General features: G+C 42.5%; 1 protein-coding gene across 1 annotated transcript in view; it reads right to left on the bottom strand.

Annotated features, from left to right (window-relative positions):
• Apba1 (amyloid beta precursor protein binding family A member 1) overlaps positions 1-14957 on the bottom strand; it is a 197902-nt gene that overhangs the window by 42395 nt on the left and 140550 nt on the right. The gene's annotated exons all lie outside the window — the stretch shown is intronic.

Genomic DNA, 14957 nt, shown 5'->3' with positions numbered 1-14957 from the left:
CGGACAGCCCTTTGGAAAGGAACTGCCAGCCACACAGAATGGGCCTGGGGCATTGAAGCTTTGCTTTTGAACTCCTGCCATTTCTTTAAAGGAATTTCAGAGCTGGGGTTCATTTTCTCCTCCAAGCTCACTGTTGAGAGAAAATAGGAATTGTCTGTCAAACTATGGGTCCAAATACGTAGGATATCAAATTGTCTTGTAAAATAGCCTTGCCAAAAATGATCTGAATAAAAAAACCAGAAGTATAACTTTTTAAAAATATATAATCTAACTATTATTAAGGTATTGTACAGAGAAGTTACCATTAGAGTAATATGTACATTTCTGGTCATTATCAACCCTGCCTTTGCTTTTTTTTTTTTGCCAGTCCTGGGGGTTGACAGGGCCTGAACATTGTCCATAGGCTTTCTCAAGGCTAGTGTTCTACCACTTTAGCCACAGCACCACTTCCAGTTTTTTCTGTGTATATGGTATCAAGGAATCAAACCCAGGGCTTTGTGCATGTTAGGCAAACACTCTACTACTACGAGCCCATGCTCCAGGTCCCATGTCTATTTTTTTGGCAGTCCTGGGGCTTGAACTCAGAGCCTGGGAACTGTCCCTGAATTTTTTTGCTCAAAGCTAGCCTTCTACCACCTAAGCCAGAGTGCCACAGTACCACTTCTATTTATGTGGTACTGAGCAACCCAGGGCTTCAGGCATATTAGGCAACCACTCTAGCATAAAGCCATATCCCCAGCTCTAGTATGTCTTTTCTGTCTATCTCTGTCTCTCCCCACCTCTTTTGTCATTGGTTGTGGGGCTTAAACTCTGGGCCTGACAGCTGTCCCTGAACTCTTCAGCTCAAAGTCAGTACTCTACCAATTGAGCCAGAGTGCCATTTTCCCCAGCATGTCTTTTTAAAAGAAGCAGCTGGGTCTGATTTTGATGACTGGAAACCTCTCCACCTGTGTTTTTCTGGTCACACATATGTTGTGTGATTTGATCCACAGGCCACTAAAAATTCAGAGAAATGTCAACATTTCAGCATAAGACACACAGAGTTGGGAGGTTGGAGAATGGTTTGGAGACCCTTTGTCAAATGATATGTTGGAACACAAGGTTTGGACAAGGAGCTTTGGATGCAGGGTTCCTGATGGGTGTGGTTCAGGCTGACCCTGCTGGAAGTGACCCCATCTCACCGCACAGAACACAGCAGGTGCACTGTTGCCATTTGCTGGGTAAATGGTTAAATAAGCAGGCACAGGGATGGGATGGATACAGGCTCCCCAAATTACCCCCCCCACAGGATATAAGAACATGTTTACATGCTTGAGAACATCTTGGGAGATAAAAAGCATCTTCAAGTGAGCCAGAGAAGGCCAAGAAGATGACACTCTTGAGAGCAAGATGTCCTTCTGAGTGATGTCTCACAGCAGGCAGAAAACACACAGGAAATATTCTCTTGGGAACTGTGGGGATGGGAGGGAGGCAAGTCACCCAACAACACTAGTATTTGCTTGAATCTATGTCTAGCAATAAAAATATTTCACATGGAAAGGGAGATATTTCACAAAGCAGGGGTACTGGGGGCAGAGTGCATGGCAACAGACAAAAATGGAAAGAAATCTCCCCCCCACAAAAAAAACTCCTTTCTCCAAAATTGTGAATTATAGGGAATACAGAGGTCACCAAGTGAATCAAATGATGTGAAATGCGGCATTATTATTCAGACCAAGAAATTGGATGATTCCGGCATCTGGCCATGTTATTACCTGATTCAAGGCAAGGAGGTGAGGACCAGCTAGCCCTTTAAATAGTAACATGCAGAAATTGATGCTTTTTATTTGAGCCAGAGGGCAGGCACGGGGGAACAGCAGACATAAAGTACCCTGACCCCACTGCCCCTGGCCACTGTAAAGCAGCCATGCTTGCCTTTAAAAAGCAGCATACCAGATTTTTCACTTGGCACCCAGGAGAGTTGGTGGGTACTTATTGATTTAGTACTGTTTGGCCTACTCAAAATTAATGTAGAAAAGTATAAGAATTTAATGCTTTTTCATTTCCACAGGTTTTTTTTTCAGATTTAAAGAACTTCCTTTGATATTTACGGCTCATTTCTTTCCTCCAAGTAATTTTCTCTGTCACAAAGATTTTAAGGGTCTAGTCCCTGGGGAAGCTAGTGCAATTGGATTTTCTTTAACTACTTAGCTTCAGGACTATGAAACACCTTCATTAAAAAAAAGTGTGTCTTGGAGATTTTTTTCCTTCCCAGGTTGGTTTTGAGCCATGATCCTCAGATCTCACTCTCATGAGTAGCTAATGAAATGGTTAGATAAAAAATTATAATCCCTCCCAACTCACTGTGACTTCATTTAAATAATAATACTTATTCTAAAATTTTACATATAGTTAGAATGTGAACCTAGCTGTTATTCATTTAAAGCTAAGCTATGTTAAGCTTGTTTTTACAATTTCTCCAATGGAATAGAGAACACACACACACAATCTTTTCCTGTCACAGTGCCCAGAACCTGAAAGGCCCCAGAACAAAGTTTGTTGATTGGCTGAAGAAAATATTCATCAACTCAATGGAGTCTTCATAGCCAGTACAATTTGGCTTTCCCACACAAGGATCCATTTTCAAAAGCATAATGTGACTGATTACAGGGAAGATGATTCTTCTCCCTTAAAAAATGATGGCTCTTTTAACTTTTACGTGGTTGGGTAGGTAAAATCATATCTTAAGTTCCAGGAGAATTAAGTAGTTATATGCTCAAGAGGCCCTGGAACCTGGAAGACTGGCATGTGAATTCTGTCTCTATCACTTAACAACTCTGATGCTAGGCTGGGAGCCCATTCTCTCTGAATACCGGGGGAAGATGGTTCCTTCTCATCTCCTGGGGTTCAAAGGAGGAGCATCAGTGCCCAGACACAAACAAAATGCTCAACCCTTAGCAGGTCTTTCACAATTCAACTATAACAAAAATTATTTTATCCCTCTGGGAGAACATTAACAAGGCCAGAACACACTCCTGGAGGTATTCTTTTCATCTCATCTTCGTCATTAAAATTTCATTCACGGATAAAGTGAAAAAGCAAACCGAAGGCTCTATAAAATCATAGCACAAAGATTTCACACTCATTCCTAAGCCCACACACTCATTATGGTGTATTAGGGAGAATCATTTATGAGTGGCTGGGGTGGTAGTGGGGTGGTGTGTGTGTATGTGTGTATGTGTGTGTGTGTGTGTGTAAACTATAATTTCTGTTCACAACTTTGGGCATGTCCACTGTCTTTTACATAAGAAAGCATTTTGGGAAAACAGAGTTGAGGATAAAGCCATTAGGATGATAATTTTACAGAAGAGACTTGCATGCACCTGCTTGAGGCCAGTATTAATTCATAGATTGCAAAGGATAGGCTATTCAGTAATACTCTAGCTATTTGATGGGTTCCAGTGAACTGGTGCCTATCATCCAAGGAAACCCAGTGACTGAGCTGTTTACTAATTTTATATATGTGGAACACCTTACAAAACCTAAGAACAAGATGTGTGGCTTTTCTCTTTCTTTGTGAGATTAACACAAATGAGTTCATGTACCTTTTCCGACAGACTTCTTCCTGAGTACCTGCTAACTTTCATTTTGAGCAGCTTAAAAAAACGGAGTAGAGCATCCTCAATTTGGAAGACCCCTGTCCTTCCACTTTGTTTATGATATACATTCTAGACTGTGGAACTTGGCACTTAAGGCACTCCAAGATTTGGCTTTAATTTCCTTATTGGTTTCTGCTTCCTGTCTTGTTTTTAATCTTTTATCATCAAGCCAAACTTCACTACCTCCACTTTGCAGCCTACACCTGGAATAGTTCTGTTAGTGCCTTTGTTTCTACTCCTGTTCAAACTGCACATCCACAAGAAGCCTCCAAAGATCATGATCATCTCTTTCATGCAGTCTCCCTAATTCTCTTAAGTTAAAGAATACCCTCTTCCAGAAAGAACTATTTGTGTGCATTCTTATCTGTACCATTCACAAAGCTCATCATTTTCTCCCTATATGTTATAAAAACATAACAGTCTAGGACAATAATACCTCATTACAATATTTTAATAAATACCACAAGCCAGGATCTATAATCAGTTTACAAGTTTCCTCTCTTGAGTGCCTAATACAGAACTCCTCATAAAATATACAGCTGTTCAATACAGGTGCTGATGGAAAGATGCATGGATACCTATCATGTAACTGAGGAGAAAGGGAATGAAAACCAGGATGAAGTGAAATGAAAATCCACTCTGCTTAGAGTGGGTTCTAGACATGCAGTACTGCATTTACATGTTCTCATGGTTTCTGGGACCATGTGTATCCACAGCCTCTCTCACTTGGGGTCTTGGTCATCATCAGCCTTCCTCCCTCATGACTTGTGTACTCCCACTTCATGAGGGAAGTGTGGTAGACACAAGAGTGGGAACAAGTATTCACAAAGGCATTTGTGCTGCTTGAACTATACAGCTTGCAGGTGGAGATGGGAGGGAGGAATGGAAGAGAATGAGGGAACTGTATGATGACAGTTGTATGAAAGGAAATGTATTTATTACCAGACTTATGCAAATGTAACCCCTCTGTTCATCACCTCCATAATAACAATAACAAATTTTATAATGAAAGGTGTTGGTTGGGAATGCAGCTTAGTGGTAGAGTCCCTGACAAGCACGCATGAAGCCCTGGGTTTGATTCCTGAGTATCACATAAACAGAAAAAGCTGGAAGTGGCATTGTGGCTCAAGTGGTAGAGCGCTAGCTTTTAGCAAAAGAAGCTCAGGAATGGTGCCCAGGCCCTGAGTTCAAACCCCAGGACTTATTTAAAAAAGGTGACATTTATAATGGAGCTCATCTTTAAGGCCTTTCCAGTGGAACGTTCTGGTTTTGATCTTTTCTATCTGGAGTTTCAAAGATGTAGTCACTTAGGGAAGATGTAGCTCAAGCTCTAGTTCTTCTGATCACTTTGAGACTATAGGTGGAGGCTTTGAGTTTCGCCTTTCCACTTGTGTGTATCGGCTTATCTCTTTTCTCAAAGTCATGTACTGTTGCCTTTGATTTGACGATTTCTTGACTCCAAGATATATGTGTGTGCCTCTGAAGAGCAAAACTGACTACAATGCCACAATTATTCCCTTTCAATTCAAGCTCTATTATCAATGAACATTTGTATTTCCTTCATGTGGTGAAGCAGGGAAGTTAGTATAGGCATTGAGGGGCATAATTATGCCATTAAAATGATAACAGCCTGAATTTAATGATGTTTTATATATACAATCATAATGGATTCAATTAATACAAATGGAATGTTCTGAGCTGTCAGAATTAAACAATTTTCAGTATGTCTGCTCCTTTTCCCATCGGCAAAGCCCTTCTCTTTTCAGCCCCAATGTGTGAACCTGTGTGAGGGGGGCAGGGAGTTAACCTGCCTCCCTGCCCCTCCCCCACCCGGATTTCAGGAAGTATTGCCTGGCAGAAATCTCCTCCAAGGGTGGTATCATCATGGAGACCCCCCACAAAGGACTCGTTTTACCTCCATCAAAGGATTCATTTTACCTCCATGTTCTCAAGGGAAAGAAAGCTAACCAGTCAACTATAAGCTAGCATGGTCAGTGTCAGGGAGAACCTGTGTATCATGGCCAGTATCCCGCTTTCAGCCTCATGGAAGTTATCTGAAACAGTACACCTTAACCAAACTAGGAGTCTTTTTTTAATTATTAAATTCCATTTTTCCCTCACTCTGTCTCACTCTTTCTGTTTGTTTCAGACCTGGGGCTTGGACTCAGAGTCTCGGTGCTGTTCCAAAGGTTTTGTTTTTCTTTTTTCTTAAGACAGAGCTCTGACACTTGATCACAGCTCCATTTCTTCTCTTCTGGTGGTTAATTGGGGATAAGAGTCTCATGGACTTTTCTATCTAGGCTGGATCCAAACCATAACCCCCAGACTTCAGCTTCCTGAGTAGCTAGGAGTACAGGCACGAACCACTGATGCCCAACTCAGTCAATTCATTACTTGAAGTCCTGCTAATACTTTCATTTCTAGACCATTGTTTACAGGCTCAGTGGGAAGAAAAGAAGTCACTTTTAACCTATATTAAGAGACACAACTAAGCTGGGCAGGTGGTGCATGCCAGTAATCCCAGCACTTGGGAATCTGAGATAGGAAGTTATCAATTTGAGGCCAGGGGTAGGGGGAGGGAAACGGGGACAAAAAACATGAGAAGGGGTATCAATGTGCAAGAAGTAATACATCTACTACCTGACAGATGTAACTGTAACCCCTCTATACATTATCCCGACAATAAAATTAAAAAAATACAGACATTACGAAATAAATAAATTTGAGGCCAGCATGGACTACAGAGAAGACCCTACCTCAATACTAGCCAACCAACCAACGAACCAAACAACAAACAAGAGATGGGACTGAGAGCACTGGGTTGGCTGTAACCACACAATACCTCCGAAGAAGGGCAAACAGCTACTCATTTTCAAAAGGCTTTTACTCTGTGCCAAGCATGGTGCTAGGGCACATTGTACTTATTACCTCATTTACCAGTAAACTGGTTCCTCCTGTATAAGGTGTTAGCCACATTCATTTTCATAAGAGAATGGAAACAGGAGAGAGAGCAAAGACTAGGAGCAAGTGAAAATCAGAATGTAAAGAACCGGATGCAGTGCTGATGAGGAAAACAGATCAAAGACAATAGCCCCTGGACCTCTCCAGGCCACAGAGACTCCCAAGCTGCAGGCAAAGTTGACTGCATTTCCTCCATCTGGGGAGATGCCCCCCTCTGCCCACCTACTCCTCTTTGCTTACAATTTGGCCAATCTCACAGGATGAGAACAGAGCCACAACAATGCAATGAACTTGACGCTTGAGGCTGCACCTACCTCTTCTTCCTGACACTCAAACTGGTACATCCAAAAGTTCTCCATGTTTGCAGAGGCGGGCTGGGCAGCTGGGCCAGCTCTCCTGCAGCTGCTTGTGATTGGGGCAGATTCCCGACTTCAGAGCTACTTGGGGTGAGTGTTTCCAGTGGTATTGGGTGTTCAGGCAATGATGCAACTGGTAACAGGAGACGTGACCACCTCCCAGGGTGTCTGACCCCCCTCCCAATTAACCCCTTGGTGGCTGGGTAGCTTTGTGTTGTGCGTCATAGATAAGCACCATCAGCTGATCTTTCTGATGCTCATTCAGCTGGCAACAGCACCTACTATTTCTGGGGAAAATAAACTCAGCTCTGAGGTGCCACCACAAACTTTCACACACCCCAGACGTTGCTACGTTTATAGAAGCTGTGAAGAAGTATTCAGCTCGGGTGGAAGGAAGGAGCTGGGGCTGGGAAAAGTGTTCTCTTGGGCCCTGCATTAGAAGACATCTGGGCAGGGGGGAAGGGGGCTGAGCTTACAGACCCTGGCCAGTAAGTGGCTAGATCTCTGGGGGCACAGAATACTTGGAAGTATACCCTTGCCCCTCTTCATGCTCACCAAGCACAGCCTCATGCTGTGCTATAAGAGCCATGTGATAAGTCAGCTATACAAACTCAGGAAAGAGCTGTCCTGGAACCAGTGTGCGTTCAAGGAAGTCATTAGATAATTCCATATGAGGCTCCAGAGATGAACTGTATCTACTGGTTCCTTTGAGAAAATAAGAGCAGAGAAGAGCAAGAAGGTGAACGCTCAGGAGATGAGAGTGGAAGGAGTCCATGGGAATGAGGTAATGGGGTGGCTGTGAAGGCAGAAGGCAGAGGGTGTGTAGAACCTCCCAGATCCTTGGTATCTCTTATTGGTCCATGCCAACTGGCAGAACCCAGATGCCCAAAGCATTCATCTTAACCAAAGGCTTCAGCCTTCCTCACCAAACCTGCAGTCAGACTTATCTTCAGGTTGCTTCTTTAGTTTTGTTCTGTGATAGAAAAGACATGCAAACATCTAAACCAACCCAGAAGTTGGAAATCTGCACATGCTGGTTGTTGGTTTCCTGTGTTGTGTAAAAGCTCAGAGGCTTTTGTGATTCTCATCTCTCTCACCATTGCTTCTGCTGGCTGCCAGATTGCATCTACTATAGCTCAGGTCATCCGGATGCAATTTCTACAGCAGTCAGACACTATAAGAGAAAGCCCCTTACAAACAGCATCTTTCCTGGCAGTTGGCACTGGGTGATTCTCTAATACTATTTCTTCCTATTAGGTATTTAAAGGGAAGAAAATTATTCTCAAGTGTCCAGACTAAACTCTCCCTATCACTTAGCTTTCCATAGACCACTGTGAAGCCTGGCTTCTATGGCCTTTACTTTCTTTCTTTTCCTTTCTTTCTTTTTCTTTCTCTTTCAGTCCTGGCCTTGAGCTCAGGGCCTGAGCACTGTCCTTGGACTTTCTCAAGGCTCAAGTCAGTCTGTCTGTCTGTCTGTCTGTCTGTCTTTCTTTCTTTCTTTCTTTTTTTGTCAGTTGTAGGGCTCAGGGTCTGGGTGTTGTCCCTGAGCTCTTTTGCTCAAGACCAACAACTCTACCACTTTCGGCCACAGCTCCACTTCTGACTTTCTGGTAGTTAAGTGGAGATAAGAGTCTCATATACTTTCACAATGGAATTCTAGGCTGCCATCAGAAAGAATGACATCGCCCCATTTGTAAGGAAATGGAAAGACTTGGAAAAAATCATATTAAGTGAAGTAAGACAGACCCAAAGGCACATAGGCTCAATGGTTTCCCTCATTTGTAATAATTAGTACACATCTAGGGCTTCCTAGCAGAGGATTACAACAGCGTAAAACCTAGGTACATAAGGTCATATAGGATAAGACTAAAATGAAAGGATCTCTAGGATATGGAAACAAGAGCTTTATCTTGTGTGATTGTTGTTCTTAATGTACTATGTTATTTCTCTTCTCTTTTTTGCCCTTTGGTTAATCTCATATTGTTATTGTGTCTGTTTTTGTTACCGGGTATATTGTATATACCTTTTTCCCATATATTTTTTATTGTAATAGAAGGCTTACATTATATTCACCACATAGAAGGTACATTACTTCACAAACATTGATACCCTTTCTCATGTCTTGGTTCCCATTTCCTTTACCCCACCCCCACCCCTCATCTTATTTTCCCTCCTTCCCTATCCTATTTCAAATAACCAAATACGCATATATACAATATATCAGATAACAAGGTGAAATACTGTAACAATATGAGATAACCAAGGGACAGTAAAAGAGATGGGAGATAACATAGTACATTAAGGACAATAATCACTTATTATATGGCTTTTGTTTCTATATAATGACAGTCCTTTCATTTAGCGTCATACTATATGGCCTTATGATATATACATTTATTTGAGTTCCAGAGGCACATGCTTGGCATCTGAAGCCAATGGAATGAGTCTTCACTGCTTCTGAAATAAGCTGGTTGGTAACTCCTTTCAAAAAAAAAACAAAAAAACAAAAGAAGTTATTAGGTAGGGATGGCCAGCTAACACAAACTGTATATCACCAGTCGGACTACAAAATAAACAAAAGCAAAAGCCACTACCAGGCCTTCTAGAAAGTGTTAGAAAGAATATGTATGTGCAATGTCCCTGTCCTTTTTGCATGACAGAACTTGAAATTCTTCCCTGGCTCTTACTGCCCCCCCCCCCGGCTCCCATTCCTTCTTCCCTTTATGGTTCATGCTGCACCTGAAACCTGCTCAATTATTCATAAGCACCTACTCCAGGCTCATCCATAATGGATAATATCTGTGATGGAAAGTCTTCCCTGCAGCAAGACGGGGGCAGGGATGGGAACACAGAATATGATCCATACACCACACCCCAGGGAGAGAGGCCAGCTTAGAGATAACAGCCAGCCTCAGGACCAATACTCTCCCAGCACCAACAAGGCTTCCTTGCCTAGCTCTTTGTGCATCTTGACTCATAGAGAAATGATAGTAGTCACATAACTCTCTGGGCCAACAGCAGCCCTAGGTCTGGCTGTGCAGGTTTGAAAGCAACAAGCAGGGTAGCCCAGGTCACTGTAGACCCTCAGTTTGGGGGCTCATTGGTACACTGGCTCCATCAGAATATATGAGTCCTTATAGCAAATGCCTCCAGACACTGGCAGACCCTCGAGAATAAAGTTAAAATCCTTCTGCTTAAAGACAGTCTACCATGGACATGCTTGGTTCTTTGGGACAGCACTACATCATTGATTTCTGAACCTGATCTCTCTGGCTCAGTTACCTGCTCTACCTCTCATTCTGGTTAACACCTTCCCAGCTGGCTTTATTGTCCTTTGGTCACTGTGGGACCTGCGGAGTTGTTTACTCTCAAGCTAGATGAGAGGATAAACACAGCCTAGAGCTGGAAGTGGCTGACAGGGTCAGGGCAGAACAGATACCCCCCAGTGGACAAGGGATCACGAAAATGTGGTCTATACACACAGTGGAATTCTACTCATTCATCAGAGTGATGTACCATTTGTAAGGAAGTGGAAAGACTTAGAAAACATTATATTAAGTGAAGTAAGCCAGACAAAGAGAAACATAGGTTGCAGGGTTTTCCTCATTTGTAGTAGTTAGACTGTACCTATAAATCTACAAGTAAGCACACTGGATGGTTAAAAAATACACTAAATTATATAGGTCTCTAGGCATTCACATACAGTAGGACCAAAGGAGGATGCACTTAGGAGAAGAACACAAAGATGGAAGGCCTATGTGTATCTCATCATATAAAATATTATTTATTGAAAGGAACTCCAGGACTTGGAAACAGGTGGTCTTTTTTTCCCCTTTGTTGCTGTTTTTGTTTTCTTTTCCTTTTGTCTTGTTTGCTATCTGTCTTTTGGGAAGACAAGAAGGGGCACAGAAATGGTGGGGTAAAGGATGAACAAATCCAACAGCGGTCATCACAAGAAACCATATTGAAATAAACTACTTTATACAACTTGTGGGAAAGGATGGGAGGGAAAAACTGGAAGAGAGTGAGGGAAGGGGTAGATTGTTAAAAAAAAGAAAAGAAAAGAAACAACTCTATCTGAGTTATGTAATTGCAACCCCTCTGTACAAATGTTAATTTTTTTTGCCTGTCCTGGGGCTTGAACTCAGGGTCTGAGCACTGTTCCTAAGCTTCTTTTGCTCAAGGCTAGGGCTCTACCACTTGAACCACAGTGCCACTTTTCTGTTTATGTGGTACTAAGGAATAGAATCCAGGGCTTCATGCATACTAGGCAAGAATTCTACTACTAAGCCACATTCTCGGCCCCAAAATGTATTTTTTTTAAGGTGAGGGCAGAAGACACAGCCAGCAGTTGTTATATATCCTCTTAGGTTTTTTAAATCCATTATTTTTCCTGGATGCAAGAAGTTAATAAGTTGCTTCCAAAGATTTCCACCTCCCATTTAGATCCTCATGCAGCCCCTCCCTGGGGGGAAAGCATGGGTTAGTTACTAATCTAAGCAATAAAATACAGCAACAGTGATGGGATGTCACTCCCAGCTTAGGTTTCCATCTTGCCATTGATCATCAGCCTGCCCATCTTGTACATTTTAAATACGAGAGAGGGCCCTGGGTGAAAAGCTTGAGATGCCTCTGGCCAATAGACAATGAAAACTAAGGAGCAGTCCTTACAGCCTGAGCTCACCTAAGAAAGAAAATTTGACTAGGAAAACTTCAGGCAGCAGCAGGTCACTCAACAACTTAAGCACACTTCTGAGAGGCATGCTTCTACTACCAAATACTGGGTGGAGATGGAAGGATATACTGGGACAAGCAAAAGCCTGCAAGGCCCATCTCAAGCAAGGCCCATCTCAACAAACACGGTATGATGGTTCTGGTCTGAAATCCCAGGTACAAACAAGGCACAGACGAGGTAAGAGGATCACAGCCTGAGAACAGCTTAGGCAAAAAATAATGAAAGCAAGAAAGGTTTTGGGCATGGCACAAGTAGTAGAGCACTCTCCTAACAAGTATGAGGCCATGAGTTCAAACCCTAGCTCTGTGACAAAACAAAACAAAGGCAAAATAAAACCCAGTGAAGTTCTTGGCAATAAGACAGGTTTTTTTCTTAGTCTTGTAATCTTGACAAACACAGCCACAAGGTCAAGAGGGATAAGATGTTACTAATAAGGCTTAATGAATTAGCATGTGTACTTGACCTTGGTCAACAGTCTCCTAGCAACAGTAAAGAAAAAAAAAAACATCCATATTGGCTGCATGCTGAATTCAAGGCAGAGAGTGTGGTGACCTCAAGGTATTGAACACCCTAGTGAAGCCAAGATATTCCTCTACCTCCTGGCAGCATCATTTTTAAAGTTAAAAATTGTGGGTACTAAAGTATACATGATAGAATAAATGTTAATAACAAGTGTTTCTGGGATGCTGAAGCTGCATCACCCTCAGAAAGACAGGAGCTCATTTCTCACCAAGCACTACTAGTGTTGAACTGGTTTCTTGTCTCAAACACTTAGACCATTGGTCTTTGGAATAGGAACAGGGGACAGTACAATGAAACTACTAGAAGGATAAGGTCCATGCTACCATTATCACTGCCTAATCAGACCCAGAGCTTGATAAAAAAAAAAAAAAAGCTGACTGGTGCTGCTTCAGGCAGAAGCCAAGAACCAGGGTCTTCTGAGAGGACAGAAAGGGTCATATGGTGAGGATTGAGTCCTGGGGACAGCAAAATGACACCTGAGGCCAGAGATGGAAGAAAGGGCCCTGAGACCACTTGCCTTAATTCAGTTTGCCAGTGTTCACCCTAAATGGCAAGTGAACTTTGATTTTTCTCAAGAATTGAACATTCCCAAGCCTATGATTCTTAACTCACCTTTCCAGGGAGGACTCAACATCTGCAAAACCATTGTCTCTTACCTTCATCCTGAGAACGCAATGTGATCATTCCTTATGCCAAGACCAAGGAAGGTAGATGACTTATTTGAGATGGCTACAGTAGGACAACCATGAGACAAAGATGACTCATGTTGTGTGACTCATTCTGAATGAAGTGTAAGACTTGGTGAGGAGACTGTCCTCAGAAGACTGCCTGTGAATTACAAAGGCAACAGGTTGATGTAGGTGAGAAAGTGGAAAGGAAGATACTAAGGAATTAAATGTTAGGGGCCAGGGTGTGGTACAGCACACTTGTAATCCCAGCTGTTGAGAGGCAGAGATAGGATCTGGGTGGATTAGAGCTCAACCCCAGAGCAGAAGTTAGAGCCCTTATCTGAAAAACAAAGTGAAAATCTAAAGGATCAAGCATGTGGCTCAAGTGATAGAGCACTAGACTAGCAAGTATAAGGCTCTGAGTTCAATCTGTGTTACTGCTTGGAAGGAGAGGAAAAAGGATTAAGTGTTGTAGTCCATAGTTCAAGGTGGTTGTTACCAATTTTGATAGGGTTGCAGAAATAGCTCTGTAAGATCCAGCTCCAATGATGAAGACCAGAAAGTCTAGAATCCTGAGGTGTAAATGCATGGTTTCATTAAATGGGAATGTGACTTGGACAAAGGAAAATTGGTGTGAGATTGAGGCTACTCTGGACAGCAGAAGCACACCTGGATGGTAGCATGGATAGAACAAACCAGCCTCACAATTACCTTTATATCACAGAGAAGTCTGTTCTCAGTTACTCCATCTGGGGAAATGGAGGCCAACCACACATCAAATGGAGCTGAAGGCCTGTTGTTTCAATTTGGGGAACAGGAGGGGGAAAATATCACACACAAGTCTCAGGAAAAAAACGAAATGACCCTTGGTTAGTTCAGAAAATAGGCTCTCCTGTGGCTTCTTGCAAAACAGTTACCAAAAATGTGGATCGAGCTAGGAATGGTGGCTCAAATTTGTAATCCTAGCTATTCAGGAAGCAGAGATTGAGTGGGGAGGAAACTAAGTTTCAAGATCAGCCAAGAGACGAAAGTTCACAAAACTCCATATCAACAAATGGCCAAGGCCCGTGAGGGTCCTCACAGCTATAGGTGAAGCACAGTGGCTAGGTAGAATAGCCCACACTTGGCATCTCAGCCAGAGAACTGCAGTCCAGGATAGCCCTACCCATAAAACAAGATGCTATCTTGAGAACAACCAATGCAAAAAGACACTACTGAAGTAGCACAAGCCAAAGAGCACCTACTTATTAGCAAGCACAAAGCCCTAAGTTCAAACCATAGTACCATCACCATCGCCACCAAAAAAAAAAATTGAGAAACCATATTTTTGCATTAAGAACATATTGCCAACTATACTTACAATGGGAGTAAATTTCCATATTAATGGTGATCACATTTATAGATAAGTCCTGGGAGTGCCATATACATGGAATTGAACAGCAACACCACTGTTTGCTCTCCCTGCACCTGACTTTCCTCCTTCACAGAGCCCACGCTCACTTTTCAAGGAAAATATTAAGGATTCACAGTTGGGGAAGTCTACGTCCTCCTGGGTGGTTTCTTGAGCCTCCATTTACTTAGTGAGCATGTCAGACACACAAACTGTGGCCCCGTGTGCTGCCAATCTGACAGGAAAGTGATCAAATTCTTTCTAGTGAAATTATCCATTTCCTTCTCTGTTACTCATCCTATCGCTTTTTGGTATGGTTTCACACATATATTGCCAGGTGAGACAATCCATTAAAAAGCTGAGAAAGATTCCGCTTGTGAGTAGGGTCAGGTGAAGGAAAAAAAAATTGAGGCCTGGAGGTTACAACAAAAATCAATTTTTCCCATCACTTCTTTTTATTCCATGGAGCACAAAGTAATTGGAGACTTGCTTTCTGGTGTGTAGATCATCAGACAAGTTTCATTCCAGTGATTCGAATGTGGCAAGGGTTTGAAGTTACTTCACTGAGCTCGCTGTTGGGAAACTGGGCTTGCCTGCCTGAGTGGACAGGTGAAGCTTTCCAGAAGAGTTAAGATAACTGGAGGGACTGAGATATTTCAAATCCACCAGGAGAGAGCAAGAAACAAA

This window comes from Megascapheus bottae, chromosome 3 (assembly GCF_031878675.1).
Source record: "Megascapheus bottae isolate mThoBot1 chromosome 3, mThoBot2.hap1, whole genome shotgun sequence".
In the NCBI taxonomy this organism is placed as follows: domain Eukaryota; kingdom Metazoa; phylum Chordata; class Mammalia; order Rodentia; family Geomyidae; genus Megascapheus; species Megascapheus bottae.
This window is presented reverse-complemented; position numbering and strand designations above follow the sequence as displayed.